Here is a 25,794-nt window from a genome sequence, read left to right as displayed (position 1 = left end):
TAATTTGGCAAGCTAAATGAAAATGCTTTTTGATGTCTTTGATAGAGTCTGTTCGTGTCCACATATGTAATTAAAAAGTGATGATGTAACAGTAGTTTTAGATGGTTTGTATGCCTGCTAAGTTTTATTTATCTCTTACTAAGAAACTAGTATTTCTGTATGGAATTTGAAACCCTTTTTCTACTAAGTCATTATCTGAAATTAAGACAAAAATAGTTCAAGAACGTTGAATCATGCTAAGGACCACAATTTGAGGCTGCAAGTGAAAAAAGTGATAACAAGTGTTTGTTTTGCACATGCATTATTCTGTTTACATAGGAAATTGGGCACTTGTGTAAGTAGATGGGCAAAATTAGCTGTTCATCCACATAGGTAATAAGGCAAAGAAAGGATATACAGTATACATATGCAGCTGCAGCAATGACCATAGTCAACTCAGGTATGCAATTTCTTATGTATGATGTTGAAAATTCAATATCTACATGCTTTTTTACTGCTTGACATAAATATTTTCTAGTACTACTAGTACTGGTTTGTACTTTAACAACTGAAAGGAACTGATTGTGATATAAAAGCACTTCCACTTCTATGTATATATCAAAAAACATCAATCATCTCACCTAGATTCTAGAAAACAGGAGATTTGGAAATACAAAATATTATGTCTTTGGTCTTTTTAATGTTCAGTAGAAATCTGTCAATACTGTAGCTGAAATTACCCTGAGCTAGGGAGGGCATGGCACTGTAGCTAGGATCAGAGATATCTTTGTAGAGTCTTAAAGAGATATTTTTTCTGACACATTGAAAGATGATGACAAATATACAGAATCAGATAAATATATCTCAAAAAAAGGATGAAAGCTTTTCAGTTCACTGAAAATCTGAGTAGAAGTCTATAAACTGGGGGGAGTGGAGTGGGGGAATCACTGCTTGGGGACCAACTAAGCAATTGCACTGTGCATCACTGGTATGTTCCAGTCTTTATTATTACTATCGCCATTTTATTAGTGTTATCAACATCATTATTAGTATCATCTTTTCTGTTCTTACCTCACAAGTTTTACTTTTTTTTTTCCCCCGTTCTGTCCCCCATCCCACTGGAGAAGGAGCCAGACGTTTGCCTTTTCAGAAAAAGTTTCTGCCGAGAACAAGCACCGTGACATGCTGAGTCTCTGGGAAAGCAGAGATCCCCAGCGCTGTTGCGGCTAAAGATAGGCTGCAGGGGGGCGGTGAAGACCAGCAAGATATTTCAGGGCTGGCACCTTCCGTGTTGGAGAAGGAGCCGTAAGTTTGCCTTTTCAGAAAAAGGCTCTGCCGAGAGCGAGCACCGTGACATGCTGAGTCTGTGGGAAAGCAGAGATCCCCAGTGCTGTTGCGGCTAAAGATAGGCTGCAGGGAGACGGTGAAGACCAGCAAGAGCTTTCAGGGCTGGCACCTTCCGTGTGGGAGAAGGAGCCAGACGTTTGCCTTTTCAGAAAAAGTTTCTGCCGAGAACGAGCACCGTGACATGCTGAGTCTCTGGGAAAGCAGAGATCCCCAGTGCTGTTGTGCCTGTGGATAGGCTGGAGGGGGACGGTGAAGACCAGCAAGATCTTTCAGGGCTGGCACATTCCTTGTGGGAGAAGGAGCCGTAAGATTGCCTTTTCAGAAAAAGTTTCTGCCGAGAACGAGCACCGTGACATGCTGAGTCTCTGGGAAAGCAGAGATCTCCAGTGCTGTTGCGGCTAAAGATAGGCTGCAGGGGCACGGTGAAGACCAGCAAGATCTTTCAGGGCTGGCACCTTCCTTGTGGGAGAAGGAGCCAGACTTTTGCCTTTCAAAAACATGTTTATGCCGAGAACGAGCACCGTGACATGCTGAGTCTCTGGGAAAGCAGAGATCCCCAGCACTGTTGTGCCTGTGGATAGGCTGGAGGGGGACGGTGAAGACCAACAAGATCCTTCAGGGCTGGCACCTTCCTTGTGGGAGAAGGAGCCGTAAGATTGCCTTTTCAGAAAAAGTTTCTGCCGAGAACGAGCACCGTGACATGCTGAGTCCTGGGAAAGCAGAGATCCCCAGTGCTGTTGCGGCTAAAGATAGGCTGCAGGGGGATAGTGCAGACCTGCAAGAGCTTTCAGGGCTGGCAGCTTCCATTGTGGGAGAAGGAGCCGTAAGTTTGCCTTTTCAGAAAAAGGCTCTGCCGAGAGCGAGCACCGTGACATGCTGAGTCTCTGGGAAAGCAGAGATCCCCAGTGCTGTTGTGCCTGTGGATTGGCTGCATGGGGACGGTGAAGACCAGCAAGATTTTTCAGGGCTGGCACCTTCCTTGTGGGAGAAGGAGCCAGACGTTTGCCTTTTCAGAAAAAGTTTCTGCCGAGAACGAGCACCGTGACATGCTGAGTCTCTGGGAAAGCAGAGATCCCCAGTGCTGTTGTGCCTGTGGATAGGCTGGAGGGGGACGGTGAAGACCAGCAAGATCTTTCAGGGCTGGCTCCTTCCTTGTGGGAGAAGGAGCCAGACTTTTGCCTTTCAAAAAAATGTTTCTGCTGAGAACGAGCACCGTGACATGCTGAGTCTCTGGGAAAGCAGAGATCCCCAGTGCTGTTGTACCTGTGGATAGCCTGGAGGGGGACGGTGAAGACCAGCAAGATCCTTCAGGGCTGGCACCTTCCTTGTGGGAGAAGGAGCCAGACTTTTGCCTTTCAAAAAAATGTTTCTGCCGAGAACGAGCACCGTGACATGCTGAGTGTCTGGGAAAGCAGAGATCCCCAGTGCTGTTGTGCCTGTGGATAGGCTGGAGGGGGACGGTGAAGACCAGCAAGATCCTTCAGGGCTGGCACCTTCCTTGTGGGAGAAGGAGCCGTAAGATTGCCTTTTCAGAAAAAGTTTCTGCCGAGAACGAGCACCGTGACATGCTGAGTCTCTGGGAAAGCAGAGATCCCCAGTGCTGCTGTGCCTGTGGATAGGCTGCAGGGGGGCGGTGAAGACCAGCAAGATCTTTCAGGGCTGGCAGCTTCCATTGTGGGAGAAGGAGCCGTAAGTTTGCCTTTTCAGAAAAAGGCTCTGCCGAGAACGAGCTCCGTGAGCTGCTGAGTCTCTGGGAAAGCAGAGATCCCCAGTGCTGTTGCGGCTAAAGATAGGCTGCAGAGGGATAGTGAAGTGTCTCTGTTTCCCTTCATCCCTCACATTTATTTTTGTTTCAACCCTTCTTTCCACATTTCTTCTTTTCTGTCCTAACTTTTTGCATCTTTCAGCCAAGGAGATTCTGTGCTAAGGAACAAGAGTATGAGAGAATTCTGGACATAAGGAAGAAGGCTAAGAAATTGACCTCTATCTCTCCACTGGGTCAGTGCGGACCTCATCACATATTTGCCTAGTCCTTGGGCTGCTTTTGCATCTATGTGCTTTGCCTAGATTATCTGGACAATAGACAGCTTTTAAGCTCGGAGAAGATGAAATGCAAAGTACACAAGTGCTCTTTCCCAAGGCCCTTTCCTTCTTGACACAGACATTAATTTGTTGCCTGCAACCCAGTCTCTTTCATATGTAAATATCTGCCTATGAATTAGAAGACTAAGTGCAGGCACCTTCCAGTTAAATTCCTGAACTGAACTAACATAACTCTTTAATTAACACTTAAATTAATTTACTACACTTTTGTGGTTAACGTGTGTGTCTTCTGTTACATTAAATCTTTCAACTGAGATTCCTTTAAATGATAACAGAATGGGACTGCAGGTATTTGAGGATCAAAGTAAAAGTAAATCTCCTGCATATTGCATTCTGAGTGTGTTTTATTCTTCTGCTTCTGCTTTGCACACAGACTATCCTGAAGATCTCAGCAGAATTTGCTCAACCAGTAAAGCAGACTGTGACAAACTTTGTGGATGCTGCTGTGGAAATTTATCAAAACATGAGCATGGTCTTCTTCCAGGACCAAACAAATCCCGTTATGTTTTCAATTTATATAATTTCTCAAAGTGTGTCCAAGGTAAGATAAAGCTGTTTTTAACCTGATGCCTTCTAGCATCTTATTATTAAGTTGGTCAGGAGAATAAAGGGCACTATGCTATCCAGCATTGACCTTTGCAGTGCTCTACTTTCTCTTGTGTCCTGGTTTCAGCTGGGCTAGAGTTCATTTTCTTATTAGTAGTTGGTATAGTGCTATGTTTTGGATTTAGTAAGAGAATAATGTTGATAACACACTGATGTTTTAGTTGTTGCTGTGCCATGCTTACACTAAGGCAAGGATTTTTCAGCTTCTCATGCTGCCCTGCCAGTGAGGAGGCTGTGGGTGCACAACAACTTGGAAGGGGACACAGCCAAGACAGCTGACCCAAACTGACCAATGGGATATTCCATACCATATGATGTCATGCCGAACAATAAAACTGGGAGGAATTGACTGGGGCAGTGTGTGTGGGGGGGATGTGGTGGCCCACTACTCGGGTACTGGCTGGGCATCGGTGCATCACTCGTTTTCTATATTCTTTTATCATCATTATTATTTCCCCCCCCCCCCCCCCTTCCTTTTCTGTCCTATTAAACTGTATTTATCTCAACCGATGAGTTTTACCTTTTTTCCAATTCTCTCCCCTATCCCACTGGGGGTGTGTGTGAGCAAACAGCTATGTGGTGTTTAGCTGCCTGTTGGGTTAAACCACAACATCATGATTGCATCCTCAGAACTGCCCCCCCCCCCCCCCCGCCCCGATGTAATTGGATTTTTTAAGACAAGGTAAATTATTTTCAGTTAATCACCCTCGTACTTCAGTCTTTTTCTGCTTGCAGAATAGATGAAGCAGCTTATGGTTTCCTGTAATATTTTTTTTTTCCCCAAAAGGAAAAGGTGTAAAAAGAAGGCAAATGCAGTTGAAACACTTAACCTGAAAGGATTGTGTATAATAAATTAGTGTAAATACTTTTGCTTTCTGGAGATAATAGGGTATATATATTCATATTCTGTCCCTCTAGCTCATTTGCTTCTTCAGCTGCTTAGGTATGTTGCTTGAAAACCAAATCAGCCAACCCCTTTTGATTTATCTTTCACTCATTTACTTCAAAACAGATATGTGAGTATGTACAGTGAATACTTTAAAAAGAAAGCATAGGCTTCTATCTTCCTTTCCTGGTTCTGCTTTCTGTTTGCTTCTCAGTTAATTCTGCCTCTGCAGTTTGTTCCCACTAGATTTAAAATATTATTTCCAAAAAAACATGGTCCAGATTGGTAAAAGCCAGAGCCAGGCAATGGATACTGCAAGATTAGAATTACATATAGTATATTAGCTTGCAAGGACAATGTTTGATTAGTTCACAAAGGAAAAGAGTCAACGTAAATCAGCTGAGATGTCCATAATTCTGAAAGTGACACTGAAAAATTATCAGTTCTTATTTTTTGCTTTTCCCATAGCTAGAGGAAGAGTAGATGTAAAGAACAAAATGGATAATAATTTGTAACTAAAAATGTTTCATTTGGATTGTAATCTACCAGTTGAATTCATAGTCATCAGACACTATTATGACAGACCAGTTTTATTACTTGAAGTAACATGGATAGTTCTCTAAGCTAAACTAATCAGAATAGTCTGGTTGTGCTTCATGGCACTGAAAGAGGGGCTGCTGAAATTAAGCATGACATTTTTTGTAAAGTAACATATAAATGGACTTGATAGATATCTTAAGAGAACTTACTGCACCTCTGAATCATCTGTCACTGGCCAGCATTAAAAAAAGAAAAACATAACCAAATATAAGATTGCAGTTTTTTCCTCCCTGCTTATGTCTGTGCAGAGAATGTATTTTTATAAACATGACAAACATTTTAAATAGCTTTTCTTATGAGGTAAGTTGAAAACATGGGTCAATAACATATGCATGCTATAATATTGAAATTAATAATGTTAATAACACAAACACACATTAGCATTGCCTTTCCTTTTTTCTTGTTTTCAATTTTAACAGGCCACTCTGTCCAGTTATGATTTCTATGCCATTCCATCTCAGTTCTTATTTCCATTCCAAGTGATGGAGAAATAGTAAAGGAGGATTAGGCATTTCACTTCTGAATTTGAGTTTTTCATAGACCTAATGTTTTAGGTTTTCACAATCTCTTTCCTTTCTTCTTCCTTTAACATTATTATTCCCGTGTTTTCTGCCACAGACGCTTGCAGGCACTGTATGCTTTTGTATAGTGTCTCACTTTTTACTTTATTTTGCTTTTTTAAAATTCATGTTCTGATGCTGTTGGATTACTGAACACTCTTCACTGCCAATAAAGCTTTCTGAACAGACCTGACAAATTCTTTTCCCACTGTTAAAGATTTTAAAAATTATGTTAACATAGAATGAAACTTTCTGATTTTAGCCTACATTGTCATGAAAGCCAAAGATTTTTCCGTGACCACGTCATTAACAACAGAGACTAGCAGTATTTCCATCCTATGCTGTCTGAAATAGCCAATAAGGAAATAAGCTCTCTTTATTTCTATTGCAGTAGGTATGCAAATACATCCTACACAAACCTGTCTACCTTTGCATATTGCTTGGAGCCAGATGGTTTGGAATCCCAGAATATATTGCGTGTAAGCCAATTATATTTTGTGACTTTCTTAAGGCAAGCGTATAATAAAAATAATTATTTTAAAATACCTGATATAACTGAAACAATGGAAAACAGAAGCAAGTGAAGCTGCATGTGTTCACAGGCCAATGGGACACAAGCCCTTCATATAGCATGGAAATTATTCTTTAGCATATGTTATGAAATTTCTGTATTAATTAAATTAGAGTTTTGCCCAGCTGTGGTCTCAGTCTGCCAAAAAGCTAGTTTCCTCTTGTAAACAGGCTGAACTACATAAAACACTGTAATCACTGTATCCCTAGAGATCTAAAGACTTACGAGGACCTCTTTGAAATTCTGGAAATTAAGAGATAAGCAGAAGTTTATCTTCTATTTGAAAGTCTGTTTGTCAGAGAAGCAGCTGATCTATTTTTCAGAGGAAGCTGCTAATGCTTTTGGACTGTTAATATTAATGTGTTTGTAACAGCAATGGCAAGGGTTTGATGGTGTATCTTCTCCAGCAGCAATACTGTTAAGACATTAAGACAGACCCAGCTCCCTGTCAGCTCTCACTGATTCCAGCACACACCAGTTCTTCCTTGACACCTATTTGTGGAGCTGCACAGTAAGCTCAATCAGCAACCCCCTTTTCCCACAAAAACAGTAACAAAACTACATAAAAATCCACAGGTTTTCCACTTGTTTTTTTAAAGTCTGCTTGTTTCATGATTTGGTTTGCAGCATGGTGCACAAACAATCTTGAAAGTAGAAAGGAAGCAGGGCAAGTGCGGGGAACACCACAAACTGAAATAACATGCTGACTAGACAATACTGCCTGCCTACCCACAGCTTGAGAATACAAATGAGGCAGAGTTTATAGGAAAAGGTAGTAACTTTTATTACACCTATTAGTGTTTTTGTTAAAACCCACAGGTATGCTTCCAGGCATGTAGGAAGAGCACAAAGTTGGGTTCCTGACCCTCAAAGCTTACTCATTTTTCAGTAATGTCAACAGATTTAATAAAAGACATTGCCTTTTCTTATGAAGTACCAAGATGCTGAAAAAGGACAATTTACATCTTAATTGTAGAATAAATGGCTGAAATGAGTTTATTTCCCCTTCAATAAAGTTTCTTGGACAGGCAAGAAGGTCCTGTGGTAGTTCAAGAGTAAGTTATTTAGCAGATATACATGGATGATACCAATAACAGGGAGAGCTAATTATCCTTTCTGTCCCTTCACAGGTCCCATAGGAGGGTATATTACAGAAAACATTTTGATCATTCAACTCCAAGGGAAAAAACAGGAAAGTAATCAGTGACTGACACCACTTTTTTCACACTAGAAAGAAACTCCAGCCTGAAAGAATATTTTTTTTTTTAAAATGAAGAATTTCAGCAAAACAATTGTGCTGAAAAGGAATTCAAGCTATACCATTGTCACTTAACTAGATCAGATCACTTCACTATGTATCAATCACAAAAGGTTTCAGAGACAATCACCTTTCACAAAAGTGTTTCTACATTCTCCTCTTCTCTGCATAGGCAAAGGTTTTATTTTGCTTTGACAGACTTCTGTAAATGGAAACTCAAGACTTTTTAGGAATTCCTTTCTACCTGGTCTGAGAAGATACCTCATTATAGAGGTAATTAGGTAGAAAGAATTAATTTGGTGTGCAAGTTAAAATTGAGTAAGAAAGGATGTATAGGTATAGGTTGAGCAGTACACCAGCTGAAATATTTCAGCTGCATTGTGAGAGTGATTTGGCGGAAAATGAGGCATGAAACACAGCTTAATAGTAATTAAAGTCGAGTGCTTATTTTGGCCCCATATTGAAAGATGTAGACACATGGAGCTTTTAATGAGCTGAAAACCTAAACTGAAAATGGAGATAAGGGTCTAAACACACTGGGAAAATTAAACATGTATTTTAAGCATGAATTTTTGGCACATTAAAAAAAAGATATTTATAACCCTGCTGCTAAATATCCAGTTCTGAAAATGTGAACAAATAGATTGTAGGATGTTTTAGGATTGTGCTGCTTTATATATTTTTTCCATAGTTTTATTTCATTCAGGTAATTTCCACTGAGTTTGGAACAGAAAAAGCTGATAGACTATATGAAGATCTGGCTGACATGGAAACAAACAAATGATGTTAGTCCTCTCCTCAAACATAATCTGTGGTAAACAAAGATGGAAGGAGACAGTTGTAATTTACTTGAAAACACTAGCATCCCATACTGAGACCCAAGATTAAAAACTCAAGAAACTGCACAGCCAGCCACCTGGATAGCTTGACTTGGGTGCAATAAGCAGTCTAAATATGGAAGCAGTATAGCTGTATAATCATGGCTTGCAATACAGAGTACACATCCTTCCCAGGAGTTCTGACTTGTTTTAAAAATAAACCTAGGATACTACCTACCCATAAAATTATCTTTATGGGTAGCAGTTATCTGTGGCGATTATTCATATCAAAGTCAATAGGTCCTTTCAGCTTCTCTAATATTTTGTACAATCAGTAAGGTTTTAGTGACCATTATTCTGTTCAAGTCTTCCAGAATCTCTTTTCATTTCCAGTCTAAATTTGCTTTTATGCACATTTTAAAGCTCCTGTGGCTTTGTGTCTTTGAATCCTATCAGTGCTTTTGCATGCTGAAGGCACTCCATGAGCAATACTCTCTTAATATGAAAGCTATGAGTCTTTCTGACTTTATGACTTGTGGACATAAAAAGGAAACTGTGAAGAAAGTGGGTTTTTTATGTGGGTTTGTGGTTTTTTGTGTTGTGGTTGGTTGTTTTTTTCTCCCTTTTAATAGTTTGAAATGCTTTTCTAATGTTTAACAGCTTTTTTTTTTTTTTTAATCTTCTTCCATATGTTATATAATGTGTAGTATATATGCTGGTAATATCAATTTTTGTGACTGCTTTCTCTGTTTCTATTGTTGCAAGTGGTAATCAAATGTATGTACAATCTTGCCTGTACTTTGTTATAGGGGAGTTCTTGAAAGATATAAATATTCTTTGTTCTCTGGAATTCCCTAATGTATTTGAAAAGGCTGAATTAGACAGGCAGCTATCAGGCTTAAAGCAAGAGAAATAGAAATACCAGGACTGTATTACAGCAGATGACATTTCCCATGGAAATCAAGATAATTAGTTTGAAACAAATAAATGCAAAATACTAATAAGTATCTTATATCCATCTTTTATTTATCTCACTTGAGAAGAAGAGGGTATTACATTTGCTTTATAACTGAAAAGACACAGTCTAGGTTTTTTGATGAAAAAGTGCTCTGTCAGGTCTGGACAGAATATTTATATCCTGATTTTAGTGACAGGAGTTCAGTAGATAAATAAGTATTTCGGAGAGGTCATTTAGGTTTACTGCCAAAATCGAATTATTTTCTGGCCTCATCAGAGGAAGGATTACTAATAATTTGGAAAGCCTGAACTTCTGAAACTTAATGGCTCTGCCATTATTACTGAAGTGTTAGTAAAGTGAGTTAACTCAGTTTACCTTGTGAGAAGTAGTGTTCTTAAGTGAAGAAGAAAAAGCAGCTAGAAGGTCCAAATATCCATCTCTTCACAGAGGAATTAAAAAAGTGAAAAATAAAAAAAAAAGTTTTGAAAAGGGAACAAAGACAAAAAGTCAAAGGACTGTCCTTAAAATCAGATACAGCTTTATATATCTCTGCATGTATGTGTATATAAATGTAGGTAAATGTCTTGTAAGAATGTGCAGATAAAACAAGCTACAATTTATGTAAGCAGTGAGTAACTCAAAACAGGGGACTTAAGAAAGAAGTTTGGAACTGAAAAGTCATGATCTGGTTTGTAATGTTGTACTAAAGTCATGATCTGGTCTGTAAGGTACTATAGGCAATGTGTTAAGAATCTTTCTTCACAGCCTAATCTTCCAAGAGTACAGCACAGGTCTCACCCCTAAAGTGCTGTAAATTCTCAAAAAATGTTAGCTACTGTAACAGCTTAACCAAATGCAAAGTTCAGGGACTTTACAGCTTTTCTCAATGGCCCTCTGGGCACAAACTACACTTAATCACACATTGTGCAGCGAACTACTTAAATTGCATAGAATGGCACTGAATGACCAGAGATTCTATTTAAAAAAGTTGGAGGGAACAAACCCAAAAACTAGTAAGTGTTTTTTATGTAGAAGAGCTGTCAGCTGGAGAGGTAACATGAAACAAGGAACGCAAGATAATCATCTCTGCCTAATAAATGTTAAGTGAAGGGTCACTCTATGAATCCAAAACACATTTCTTGATTCTCTGGACACAAAAGTGCATGTTGCAGAGACACCTCAGTTAATCTGGATGGAGTCAGTGAGATCTAGACATCTTGACCCCTGACCAGTGTATTCAAGGACATGCAGCATCCCCAGGAAAAGGCATGCAGAGATGGTGAGGGGGAAACTGTGTGGAAAAATGATGTAGAAATCTGACCTACGAAGCATTGCTAATTTTGTCAAGGCAGGCTTTGCCATAGAAAGATTGTTAAGAAACATAGGGAAGTAGCTAAATATGGCCACATCTCAAGGATACTAAAGAAAAGCTGATATGCTACAATCTGCTTCTCCATGTTTCTCCTTTTGCTTCAGCCTTCTCTAGAATTTTCTCCTGCAAACTCCACAACAATGTATTTTGAATAGCAGAGAAGACAGAAAACAACCTTTGGATTAAACAAAGTTCAATATAATTTGTCCTTAAACCCAAAAGGAAAAGTTCTGAATCAAAATACTTTTCTTTAGAGGAAACTAACTTGTACAAGCAGATTTATTAGGAAACGTCACATTGAAGGAGACTAAAATGGTTACACAAGCTCAATTCATGTCACCCTTTTTTGTGGAATTAAGCTCCCAAATCATTATTTAGCAAAGAAATATCTTTTATTTTCATAAACCATATTAAGTATGTATCCTACCCATGTACTTATTTGTTTGTTTCTTCTTCTGGGGGTTTAAATGTCAGGAAAAATGTTTGGAAGAAGAACAAGGACCTCATTACAAAGTTTGTTGGTCTTCATGTTTAAAAACTTTTTTGCAATGCTTAAACAAAAAACCTAGTAAAACCCTCAGACTAAGAGCAGAAGCACCAAGTAAGTATGCCACAATGTGTTCTCTCATTTAATATTCAAGAGACTAGGCTGGTTGAAATCCTTAGTAAACTTTCCATTTCCTATTTTGTGAAGCTTTCGTTCACAGTAGGAACTTTATAGCTTATTCTACAAAATAAAAACTACCACAGCAATGCACTGAAATGTAGTAGGCTGGTATAAATTCCCTCTGAGAATTCAAACATTTAAACATTTCAAAACATTTAAAGTAGTACGTTCAGTGCACTAAGGCTGACAACCTCTGCATATCAACTCTGAATCATGCAACCAGTGGCACAGGGCTGATCAAGATAAAATCCACATTGCTACTTGATTTAATAGAGTACAGTTCCAGTAGTAATGGAAATGGAACCATACACATGTTTTTTTCTTCAGCTGAGGTTTTTGATTCTAATAGTTTTGGAAACATAACCTGTAATCTTTTTGCTATGCCAGAAACAATTATTAATTATTTCCTTTTGGTAACAATTTCTGAGTGTGGGCAGACTGTCAACATGAGCCAGGCTACATGCCAGGCATTTTGGTGAGATTAACCTCATTTAAATTTAGCTGTCCAGATAAGAAATATCTGCCTCCCCTCTATATTACCATGTCATAATCAGTCAAGAGAAAAAATACATTCCAGAGGAAGATTCATCCTGTCCTGTGAGAAATATCTGATAGAAGCCAGACTGTGGCACACTGTGAAGTCAAAGGTCATTAAATTCAGGATCCAGAGAACTGGGGTTTTAAACTAGGGGTTAAACTGTTTTTTAAAAAGTAGGGCTAGAGCTTAAACTGCTCTTAATATATATTGCAAATATACCAATAAACATATATAAAATGATCAGATTTATGGTCACTGTTATTTAAAACTCTGTTAGATCATTAAAGCATATAGGAATGTCTGTGTGAATATCTTTCTTATTAAAAGAATTGTTAGACCAGTTCTTGAGTTCATGCAAAAAGATGAGTTTCTACTTCTGATGTTTGGTCCTCCATGATAATGTCTCCAAATATGATTATTTCATCTGAATGCACATTATTATTATAAGGCACAACGCATGACAGGAATAGTTCATTCCAGAAGTACTTTCCACACCTTTCTTTAAAAATACTTGAAAGGACAGACAGGATTCTTCATTTAATTTATATTTATTGAATGAATTATTGATACAGGTTGAGAACTAAGGTAATTTTTGACAGACCACATTTGTGTTGGAGATGAAAGATTTTGTTTGTCCTGCATAGAAATCATATAAATTGTTTTGCCACATCTAAATAATCACTCACAGAAGAGATAATTGACTTCTTAAAAAAATCTGTGCTCACTGAAGTTTGAAAGGAGTTGAGCATTCTCTCAGAGGTGGTCAACCATAATTTTCATGGTTCTGACATTCTAGCAAGCAAACAATATTAGAAGAAACTTGCCATGGCTATCTCAGTCATGATGGGAAGTGTGCAGCTGATGTTTTCATTTCACCTATTATCTTTTAATATTAGAGAACTATAGAACTACTTTACCTGTCATTCCTGTCTTTGTCAACAAGTGGTGACAATTATCTTCTGGACATGAAAAATTGCGATCAAATATTGTCAGCTAAGGGTTTACTCTGCACAATTTTTGTGAATTAAGTGATGAACAGTAGAATTATTTTTTTTTAGCTATTCATTCACTTGTGGCACTTGTAAATGCTGAAAATGAAAAAACAGCTTGTTAGGTAATGAGCCAACATTTTACTGCTCCTTGCAGTATATGGCTGGACAAGGTTGCATTTGAGTAGAAGTTCTAATTATTACCACCCTATTTTGACTGTGGACATTTCTGTTTACTTTTGAGCAGATATTTTAATCCTTTCTTAATCCAGTTTATTTGTTCTGTGTATGTTATTTGTCCTACAGGAGAGACTTTTCATGCATAACATCAAATATTTCCACCCTTTGAGGTCTGCTGTGCAATAGATTGGTTCATGCAGATTTGGGGTTACTGTGATCCAGCAATGTTTGTGGTGTCAAAATAGCAAACAACAAGAATTATATGTACACGCTTGTGTTAATAGCAGAATAAATAAATATTTGGCCCCAAGATGTCAGCCAGAATTATGTAGCACATCATATTTTTGACTTTAATTTCTTGCAAGCTGATTAATAGGAATCTCTCTCAAAAAAAAAATATTTCTCCAACAGTAGTATTTTGCATTCTGAATTTTGCCCTCTTTAGGAGCTTTCATGAAACCCAAATATTCTTTGAGCTTATGTACATGAGAAGAGTTGCTTTTGAGATAAGTTTTCCTCCCAGCAATCTCCAAGAGAAGCACTTCTTTCTGTATCCAGGACATTTTTGTTGAATATTGATCTTGGAAGTGATTATATAAAAGAGAAACTATTCATAATAGGTGGATATCCATATGAGTGTTACTGAAATGGCAATTTCATTTTAAACAGAACTCTGATTACAATATTATACAATATCCACTTCATATTTAGGATTAATGAAGCTCTACTTGAGAATACTGGGGGAGAAAAAGAAGCATATTTTTTTTTGTAAGTGTAATTTTCTGAATATAATTCTGTTTGCTTTCTCTCCAGTTTTTGTACTGTTCTTCGATTGCTTTGCTGCAGTTTGAAAAGATGTACCTATAAACAATACATCAGCAATTATGACAACGAGTTTTGACAAGTTGTTATGTGACATATCGTTTTTCATCATCAGTAAATAAAAGTAGAAAATATTACCCATTTTGTTTCCTGTTATGTTTGTGTTATGGTATAAAACACAAAGTACAATGCTAGAGCAGAAGTTTGAATTCCAAATGAGAGTTCTAATTCCAGATGAATTCAATTTTGACTTTTTGAACCTCACGTGAAGATATGTCTAGTATCAGTCATGATAAAACATTTAACAGAATGAATACTAAAATAAATATATTGTGATGTCTGTTTGCCAATTAAAACTCTATTAAATAAATCTGAGCTTTATAATAGCAGGCTATTATAGAAATCAGAAATTATTACATACCATGCAACTGTTATAGCTGGTAAGGTTACAAAAATAAATTTTAAAATATTTGGGACCAGCAACTGCAAAAAATCTGAGGTTTTTGAAGTATTCTCACTCATAAGTTTCTTATATTTCAGGAACAGGGCTGTGAACTGTTGTTTATCCAAATTATTGAAACAAACAGCTTGTAGATAAAATGAAATTAAGTCTTTCAGCTTTAAAGACAGTCCTCAAAAAGAAATTAGTAGATCTTGAGGCCTCGGTGGAAAAAACTAAAGGTGGATCAAGAAAATGCTGATCAGCTATGAAGTACTGTCTTGGATTATATATGAGATAACACGTTACTGCTCAATAGCTAACAGCAGAAATTTTATATTTAAGGATCAGTAATTCTGGGCAATAGTTTTTCTTTATGTGACACAGTAGAAAAGAAAGCCAACAATACAAGAGTAAGCATTGGCATGGGAGTCTGGAAGGGAAAGACAGCTAGATATCATATCACCTTTTTCTGTGCTGCTGTTTTCATCAGCATGACTGTTCCTGTGAAAGGATGACAGACTTTAGAATGCTGCTTTCAAAAAGATTTCACATGTGTTCTTTGCTGGCGCTGCCGGTAAAGAAATGCTGTCAGAGCAGAACTGGCAGTGAGGTACACAGGACTTGGCTTGGCTTGCATATCCTTCACAGCTGTTATATTGGGGACAGTGGGGTCTATCCTAACCAGGACATTCAAACTCATTAAAATCTTAGCTGCAATGTGCAGTGGTGACAGGATGCTACAGATACTTAAAAGAACAAGGTCATTTGAAGTGATATCATATAGATTATTCATCAGCAAGATAAAATTATCAAGTTGAGCATAGGAAATTGTTACATATTGAAAAACGAAGTAGAGGAATTTTCTTCTGTAAAGGATCGTACAGCTCTCTCCTGTGTGCCTCTTTTTGCATTCAGCCCAAGTTGCTACTTGCTAGGCTCTTTGAGTTTGGGAATAACCAGAAATAACAAGAAATAATTTACAACAAGAAAAAGCTATTTACAATATGTAGATTTGTTTTTAAAAAATCCATAGCTTTCTTTTGTTTGTTTGTTTGGGTTTTGTTTGTTTGTTTGTTTGTTTTTTCAACTAGCCCTTACCTACATCTCTTATTTTTGTGTGTCTGTGTAGTGGGGATTTGACTGGCTAACCCCAAGCTTGTGGAAATTCACCTGTGTCGAGTCAGACTGAGTATGAAAAAAAGGATACATAGGAGAAAGTTATAAGACCAGCTAAGGGTAATTCTTTTACATTGTCCAGCATATAACAACTAAATATTGTCATCTTGCTAATATGATCCTGAAATTCATAACTTGTACCTTTTTTGTTTTATGTAATGTTGCTCTCTTCTATTTCCATGGTCTTATATGCAAGGACACATGCTTGCCTAAAGTATACAGCAAAATTTACTTTTGGTATTGCCCACCAGCTAACAAGAATGACAGCTGCTAATGCTGTGAAATAACAACATTCTATCCTAATCCTCATCTCAGTTTTTCAGTGCTTAGTGGGTGGCTGCAAGGAGGATGGAGGTTCTTTCTTCACAAGGCACCATATGGAGAAGACAAAGGGCAATGGGTGCAAGCTGCAGCAGGAAAAGTTTCATCTTGATAAAAGACAGCAATTTTTTACAGTGAGAACAATTAATCACTGGAACAACCTCCCAAGGGATGTGGTAGAGTCCCTCCCCATCACTGGAGGCTTTCAAGATGCAACTGGATGGGGTGCTAGATAACTTCATCCAGGCTCCCTTTCCCATGAAAGGGTGGTCTAGGTGACGTCCCTTCCAACCTGGGGAGTTCTATGGTTCTGTTTCTAATTCTCTAGTGGCTGCTGCTGTGCATGTGGAAGGAAATAAATAATTGTTTCCCGTCTCTCTCTGTACACTCTAAGTGAAGCAGTGAACATTAACAGTGAAGAATAAACTCTTCTAAAAAATACTGCATTTTGAGAAATCTTGACTGCACATTTAATTTCAGGTTTGTTGTGTTGTTCAGGAAGATGAAGCTATTGCTAAAGTGAAAGCAGAAGAGACTCGAGCAATAGCTAAAGATTCTTTGAGAAACCTGGATGAAGTTCTCTCAGCTTTAGAATCTGTAAATATGGCTTTTGACTCCTTAGAGAAAGCATGCATTTCTGAAATTGGAGTTTTTATGAAACCACCTGTCATGACGGTGATGTAAGCTATTTGTATTCTTTTAAATGCCAAACAAGCTGTTCAACATTTCTTACTGCTTTCCTGTCTTTCCTATTCGCCAATCACCCTTACATTTAGTGTGCTGCTTGTGTCTATCAACACCTTTCATAGCAAAAATTACTCATCCTATATTTATTTTTCCTCAAGCAAAATACCCACTAGCCATTTAAAATGAAAGATGGATTTTTTTCACCATGCTCTGTTCATTTATGAATGGATGTTCCTGGACCAAAAACCCTGTGAAGAATACCTTTGAACTTAAAAGAAATTTAGTATTGACAGCACATCTAACTGGCCTCACTCAGATATGCAGGCTTTCTGAACTTCACAGACATTCAGAACAAGCTGCCAACTTTGTGGCTTACCTTCCTTTCTAATTTCTAGGACTAAATAGGAACAAGAAGATAGAGTAATCTAAAAAAAAATTAAATGTCTATGACATGCATTGATGTCTGCTACATTTTGGTTTGTCATATATTGATTAATTTTCACACATAGCATTTTCAAATAGTCTCACACTTTGATCTGTGTGCACTCAGCTCCACTTTCTTGCTCTAAATCAGCAGTCATTTGGGACTGTACTGACAGAATGTCTTAGGAAAAAATTACAACCAGCATCTGAGAGATAAGGAAACCTCTTCTGTCAGGGAAGTGTCATTAAAAAACAAAGTGCAGGCATAACTTCTAGTTGATGATATTGTAAATAATACACATTTTACAAAACTGAGAACAACAGAAACCAGAGAAAATAAAAGACCCTTTTTTAAACACGTGTAGCAGTAGGGGGTTTCGTTTCTTGAAATTCGGTATACTTTTTTAGTTTACCTGTTCATAAACTACATACTGCAAGTGTTTTGAAATACAACAACTGTGGTATTTAATTTGACTGAGTTATTTGTTTACACTGTTTACTGTGTTAGCAATTTCTCATTATTTGGCCAATGTTATTTGGATGGACTTTTGTTTTCACATAAACCTATTAAGTTTTTAAAATGTCTTCAAGAACTTATAAGAAAGGCTAAATGCATAATTTTTAGTATGAAGAGGGCTTGTTTATTTTCTGTTTGTGGCAAGCATGATTAGACATTCATGAAATTTTTGGAATTAAAAGGAAAGTCCAGTTCTTTGGTTAGCAGACTGTCTTGAGAGTTCAAACCTGTTGTGACTTGCCTGAAATTTCAGTATCAGAAAGCCATTAAGGCCCATTCTGCTAGTGAGCTAGCAATTTTGGAATTTTGCCCTTGAAATGTCTGCATTGATTAATTAAAACTAGAGAGGTGATGACTGTACTTCAGTTCATGCTTTTATGAAGCAGTAATGTCTGAAATCTTTCCCTGCTTGCACATCTGTTCTCTTGCTGCATATACTAACCTCCATTTTCCTCAGGAGGAGGGCTGCTCCTCAGCTTTCAGGTGTCCTAAAGCAGAGAGGCAATTTTAGCAAATTTATATTATATCTACAGTAAAATAATTAAAAAAAAAAAAAAAAAAAAAAAAGGCCCATTGTCTTTATCAAGTATTTGTTGTGGTAAATCACTTCAAAGCACTATACATGAAATCACTCAAAATATGCAAGCCTGTTTTAGTTAAAACATTGTTTTCTAATTTTATATCAGTGGGTTTTTAATTTCATCTCTTAAGCCTCTTATCCAAATTCTTGGATATGCTGATTTTCTTAGAAAGCTTTTAGAATAGGATAAAGAAAATGTAAAGCCTCAAATATTGTCAAAAGCTGCAGAGATACATCAATAAACCAGATTTTGTACCTGAAAAAGTAGAAAGGATTTAAAAAACATGCAGGTCCATGTGTATGTGGGTGAGAGCTATGAATTTTTTCTGTCAGATACTCAAAGAAGTTGATCAAATAAGACAAAAATTTAATGCTGCACAGGTACTCCATGTATCTTACATGTGATTTATTTCTTCCATGACTTCATGACTTTTTAGTCATTAAAAGATGAATTATTACATTTAGTTGTGTAATTTAGCAGCATGGTCACATTGAAGGCTAAGATAGCATTTACTCAAGCCTGCATGAGCAAGTACAGATCTGTCATTCTTCAATGAAGCAGGTCACAGTCAAACACAGACATTCTCACCTCTGCTTTTTCTCCATGCCCTGGACCCCATCCCTGGGCTGCTGGCTTCTCCAGCTAGAGAAGCTGATTCTGGTTCTAAGCCTCATGTATCCCATTTGTACAGAGTAAGAGCCTGCATGAGGAGCCATGGAGGAGCTTTATGATTGGGACAGAATCACCACAGCAATCCACCCGTGTATTTGCAGTGACATTGTGAGCTAGTTTTTCCAGGCTGGGTGGACAAAATGATCTCAGGATAAGCTTCTGAAGATCTGTGGTCCAGAAGAGACTTTCTCCCTTACCTCTATGCCAAATTTCAATAAGCTATTGAAAAAACCACCTTGACAAATACAAGCATGAGAAAAGACATCTGTCATTATGAGAACATTATGTCTGTTTTACAGACAGGACAGAAACTGTCGATATTACAGCCATTTGACTGAGGGCAGATTTATTTCACTTGGCATGAGGCTCCTAATTACATATACTGTTTGTATATGTGACCTGTCACCCCTATTAACAAATTCTAAGTATCAAGTCAATGGTCTGGGATATCTCATCCCAAATGTTTGCTCTGCCGTCTTAGGCTGAACTTAATGCTACAGTGCCTAACCTTTAAGATGAACAGATGAAGCTGAGACAGGTGAAGGATCAGAAAAAAGCATTCCAAAGCCAGTATGAGAAAAGTCTTGAAGAGAAAGCAAGACTTGGTGATCTTTTTTTCTTTAAGCCAGAAAACTGAAACTTTCATTTTCATACTGCCAGCATAGAGCTAGCTGGCCATGCTCACATATGGCTGTAAGTGCTCAGCATCAGGCAGTCCTATGATATCTGGAATACCCAGTCAATGGTAAAATGGCATGCATGACACCAAGAATTCACTGGTGTTGTACTTTACTGGCCCTTACCCTTTTTAAAAATATACACTACTGTATTTGAGAAATCCAACAGCCAACAGTTTTGCAACTTCTTCTGGATCCCCTCAGCAAATATTGTTGTATATTAGGGACTGAATGAAACTGCTAGGACTGTGAAGAGGAGATTAAATGTATATATTGGCTCAAGTATGTCTCTCCTTCTCCATAACAAGTAAGGGAAAACTGCCAGTCAACAGTGCCCTTCACTAACCTACTAATGAGATCGGGAATAAACATTAGGGAAATAGAGAATACAAAAGGAGTTAAGCAGGGGAAAAAAATCTCTTAGAAAATAATCCAAACCTTGTATTTTTCAGTTAGTTACCAAGAACCACCACTCTCACTCAAGCTCACCTGACTTGAGCTGGAGAGCTTATAGCTGTGCTGGAGGTGGGCAGGTTTGATGAGAGGAGAGCATGAATAATTTTGAAGATGAAATTTCAAATATCATAATTGAATGTGTTCAGAGCAGCCACTTATGTGGCCTATTATGGAGCTTTTAAAACACTACAGAGGAAGCTTATAAGTAAAATTAATCTTCCTTTTCTTTCTTTCTAGAATGTTCTTGTGAAAGGTATCCAAGATCAGTTTGTATCCATTTAAAATGAATTATTATATCCACATGTGGTGGGCTGACCCCAGCCAGCAGCTAAGCTCCACACAGCAGCTCACTCACTTCCCACCTTTCAGTGGGATGGGGGACAGAATTGGAAGAGCAAAAGCTGAAAACTCATGGGTAAAGATAAAAACAGTCTAATAGGTGAAGCAAAGCTGCATGCACAAGCAATGCAAAACAAGGAATTTATTCACTACTTCCCATCGGCAGGAAGATGTTTAGACACTTTCCTGGAAAGCAGGGCCTCAGCATGTGCAATGGTTACTTGGGAAGACAAATGCCATAACCACAAACATTCCCCCTTTCTTCTTTCCCCCAGCTTTTATTGCTCATTGTGTATGAGGTCATATGGTATGGGATATCTCTTTGGTCAGCTGTCCCAGCTGTGTCCATTCCCAATTCCCCCAGCCTGCTCAGGGTGGAGGCAGAGTAGGGAAAAAGAAACAAACAACACAACCAAACCCAAAAGATAAAACCTTGACACTGTGCGAGATCACTTGTCAGCAACAGTCAAAACACTGGTGTGTTATCGACACTGGTTTAGTCACAAATCCAAACCAGCACCATATAGGCTGCTATAAAGAAAATGAACTCCATCCCAGCCAGACCCAGTACAACACTAAGCAGTCCTACCCATCTACCTAATGTTCCTCAGCCTGCTATTAGTTCTTAATAATACGGTCTCAGCCAGATATCTTCTCTGAAATGAGGTCAAGCTTGTAATTTTCTAGTCCTGTTCATGGCCTTTCAATGGCAATAGTTTTCAGTCACTATGTACTCGTATTCAACTGTTTATTGTTACAAATCTCTCTAAGGAGTACCTACACATCTTGTTTAACAACTAATATTTTTCAGCTGATAGGCTGCTGTATCAAGAAATGCCAAAATGTAGAGGTTCCAGGAAGTCTGGATTTCAGTCTTATAAACGTATTGGGAGATCTTCCAGATCAGGTGAGATGTATAAAAAAGCCGAATTGATTTAGTCAAAAGCTGGACTCCCATCACAGGGTATTGAGAGTTTCTAAAAGTCAGGTGAGCCCAGATCTTTAGATGTTGTAACATAATGGAGAGGTCCAGTGAAGTGAATTCAACTGTGGATATTAAAAACAGCTGAATTTTCAGGACCATACTTTTAAAATACTAGATGAGTGACAAAAGTGGCTCAACAAACTGAACAAAATTCTATGATGTATTTTTTCCATCTTATGAATTCCAAAACCCAGCTAATATAAATTTTCTTAGGATCAAATTACCTGCCCTAGAAGAGGAATGGTATGTGCTTTCAACCAAAGAGTTCTGAAACACTATGTTCCCCCTCTCTGCCAGGTTGCATCTAGAGGGTCTCCAATATTAATGGAAAAATACATTAAGCTAAGAGTTCTGCATATGTGCAGAAAGGCACAAGATTTGCCTTAGGGTAGTATGTTCATAAGCACAAATCATTTCAGAAGTAGCATGCAAATTCCTACTACTTTTATGTCCATTTGAAGAATTAACTGCATCATTTAGTGTGTCCACTATCATAATGTGTTAACTTCAGAAACCATGGTCCAGTGGAACTCCCCTCAAACCAATTCTCTTTTCAGATTAGATCTGTTACATGATTTTGGTGACCTGAGTCTGCAAAAAGGAAAATGTAGGCAATATAAAGAAAGTTGAAGATCCCAAAGCATAGGATAAAACCTGTAGATTTTAGGGAGGCCAAAAGAGGCTGTATCATCTGAGAAGGCTTAACAGAGAAGTGATGCTTAACAAAGAAGTGATGTACTCTTCTGATAAAACCCCCTCATTTTAATAATTGAAATTTTGATAATTGTGGCAGTATGATAATTTCCCTGACTTTAGTGATGATTCTTCTATTTTCTATGAAGGCAAACTGTTGGATAAAACCCAAAGAATCTAAAAGTGGCTTAAAGATAAATAATCTTAGCAATTCTAGCTTTCTGTGCACTCTTGAGAATTTGATTCATTTGGGCTGACCTGTTCTCCCGGAAGAATTTTTTTGTCCATAAATTTATATTATTGTTCTTGTATTTCAATTTTTAATAATATGTTGCAGTTGATAGTTTCTCTTATATATAATTCCACAATCACCACATAAAATTTTCTTCATCTTAATTGTATTATTCCTTTCAGATGTATCAGACTGAAACAAAAATAAAAAATAAATGAAGGTATTTCAAAAAAGCAGGCAAAAATTTTTGAAATTTATAAAGCACAGAAATTATTTTATGTGAGAAAAACTTAGACAGAACCATGACTCAATATCTTTTTGTTTTGTTCTGTTTTCCCTTTAGGACATTATATTCTATTCGAATTTTGATATGGGTGGGAAATAAGCACAGGAAATTTTGTTAGTAGAACGAGGCGGTTTTGAAAAATTCAGAAAACACATTATTGCGTTTAAAAATTCTACTACCACTTTTTCATCATAATTCTACCTGGTTTTGCATGGGAATGCCAATTAATTTCCTTTGCTGTCCTTAGAGATCATAGTCATCAAGCTCATGAAAAGAATGCTGAGGTACCAGATGAGAAACTCAATGTACGAGTAGAAAAAGAATGCCTTGTTTTAGAGATGTTAAGGATAAAGAATCTGAAAGACTTAAGCATACCTTATAAGATATGCATCTATAGAAAGGTCCGATATTGAAGAGTGTTGCAGTTTAACCCCAGCCAGCAACTAAGCACCACGCAGCTGCTCACTAACTCCTACCCACCCAGTGGGATGGGGGAGAAAATTGGGAAAAGAAGTAAAACTTGTGGGTTGAGATAAGAAACATTTAATAGAATAGAAAAAGAAGAAACTAATAATGATAATGATAACACTAATAAAGTGACAGCAGTAATAATAAAAGGATTGAAATATACAAATGATGCACAGTGCAATTGCTCACCACCCCGCCGATCAACGCCCAGTCAGTTCCCGAGCGGTGATCCCTCCACCCCCACTCCCTCCAGTTCCTATACTAGATGTGACATCACATGGTATGGAATACCCTGTTGGCAAGTCTGGGTCAGCTGTCCTGGCTGTGTACACTCCCAACTTCTTGGACCCCTCCAGCTTTCTCGCTGGCTGGGCATCAGAAGCTGAAAAATCCTTGACTTTAGACTAAACATTACTTAGCAATGTGATAAATGAATTTAGTCTCAAACAGGATTCCAATCAAAATTTACAATTTATTAAATGAATAAAGGCAAGCAAACAGTGCTGGGCGCGCCAGGAGCTTCTGCTCTACCAAGATGCGCGCTGTGAAAAACAAAACAGCTTCTTTTATAATCTAACATTAGTTACATATTCATACTAGGCGTGTCTTTCCAAAAAACTCCACCTCCTGGTTGTGTGGGTGCAGTAGTTCTCCTAGAAACTTCTCTCTGACCAGGCTCCCCACTGCTCGGGCCAGACAGCAGACATCCTGTGTAACAGCTGACACCTTGCACAGCACTGACACCTTGGACACCTTGCACAGCACCAGCTGCCATCACCAGAAACCAAACAAGTTCACAACAGACAACTCCCCCTCAACAAATGCATACAACAAATGGCCCACCAAGACCCTAAGTACTGCAATCTCTGAGGCTAAATATCCTCGGTTCTCCCCTAGGAACTCTTGTTTAACACTGTGCAGTTAACAACAAAACTGGTTTTCTCCTCCTGGCCTGTGGTTATACGAGGACCAACAAAATGCTTAAAGACAGTGAGCGTCACATTTTATTATGTGGCCCTAGCATTGTTTATATTGACACGAATCAGATGAACACATTTCACAGCAACAACTTAAAACATCAGTGTTTTATCAACATTCTTCTCCTACTGAACTCAAAACATAGCACTGTACCAGCTACTATGAAGACAATTAACTCTAACCCAGCTGAAACCAGGACAGAGAGAAAATACAGATTAAGGGTCTGATCAATGGGACGTAGGCCCCACAGGAAGTGGCAAAGTAAGTAGCAGAGAGGGAACACTGGGAAAGAAAACCCGAAGCCTGATGCTTTATCAAACAGACCATGAGGCAACTGTGAGAAAATACCAGAGCTCAACACTGTTATTCTGGAAACAGACTTGGAAGAAGAAGATTAATTTTAAGACAGCACAGCAGTGCTGTTTGATTTTGTGTTGCTGATGGCAATCCCCAGAGACAAGACTACAGAGAGAGAAAAATGTGACAAAGCCTCTTGAAACCTTCTGAGGAGGACAAAGAGGCAGAAGAAGAGAAACTACAGAAGCCAGAGTTATGAAAGCCAAGGAAAGACTTTTGGAAGGAGTGAATGAACAGCAAACAGTACATGATGGTCTCTGCGCTGGCGTTACCTGTTAGACAGGCTGCAGCGAACTCACACTCTTTCACTGCCTACCCAGCATGTGGCATCAGGAGGACACGAATCACATCCAGTTTCTAGTTTCTTTTTCCAAACCACACTAAGAAACTGCTTCTTCAACTCTTTGTCTTCACCTGCTTCCTTGGGGAGAGATGAAACTAGTTTTGTGACTGAACTTTTGACTGTCTACTGTGTGACCTGTACCACAGCAGTTATCAAAAAAAAAAGAAAAAAGAAAAAAAAAAATTCCTCTCTGGAGTAAGATTAACATTATACAAATGGGCATCCTAATGCTCACCTTGCAACTGGTGTAGTGGTAGGTGTATACTGGAAAAGCACTTCCTCTCAAAACACTGTTGGGATCAAAAATATGAAGTATTCTCCAGAGACTCCAAAAGCATCATAAATGGTGTAGGGCGCAAGTGGACTTTGTTACGGTAACCCAAGATAATTCACGTTCCATATCTGAGTATGTAGAGTCCCAAGGACATTTTATCCCATTGTCACGGTAACCCAGGATCATTCCCCTCCACCCCATCTGCACCTATTTTTGCATGGGTGCCAACAATGGCAGCCAGCTGCAGATCTTGAAATTTGGACAACAGAAGCTGCACTACTACATCACCTGAGTTTGCTGATGAGCAAAACAGGACATTGCATATGTACGATATGTTAATTGGCACAAGTTTTATTATCCACCCCTGCGGTGCTTTCCCTTGAGCTTCACTCCTAAGCAGGGCTCCGCTCCGGTTGGGTCCCCATATGATTGAATTAGCATCCCGGGGCTCCTACTGTCATAACAGTAGGCTTTCATTAAAGCCAAAGCTTTTACTTGCTGAGTGTTGTGCCTTGCCACTGAGGGATCCGCACCTGCTTTTCATTCATAACAAATGGCTGCACAGTTTTTGTCCTTTTCTGGTAGTTGCAATACATAGATAAAGCCTCATGAACTGACACCTTTAAATCAGAA

The sequence above is a fragment of the Accipiter gentilis genome, chromosome W, assembly GCF_929443795.1.
Source record: "Accipiter gentilis chromosome W, bAccGen1.1, whole genome shotgun sequence".
NCBI lineage: Eukaryota > Metazoa > Chordata > Aves > Accipitriformes > Accipitridae > Astur > Astur gentilis.
This window is presented reverse-complemented; position numbering follows the sequence as displayed.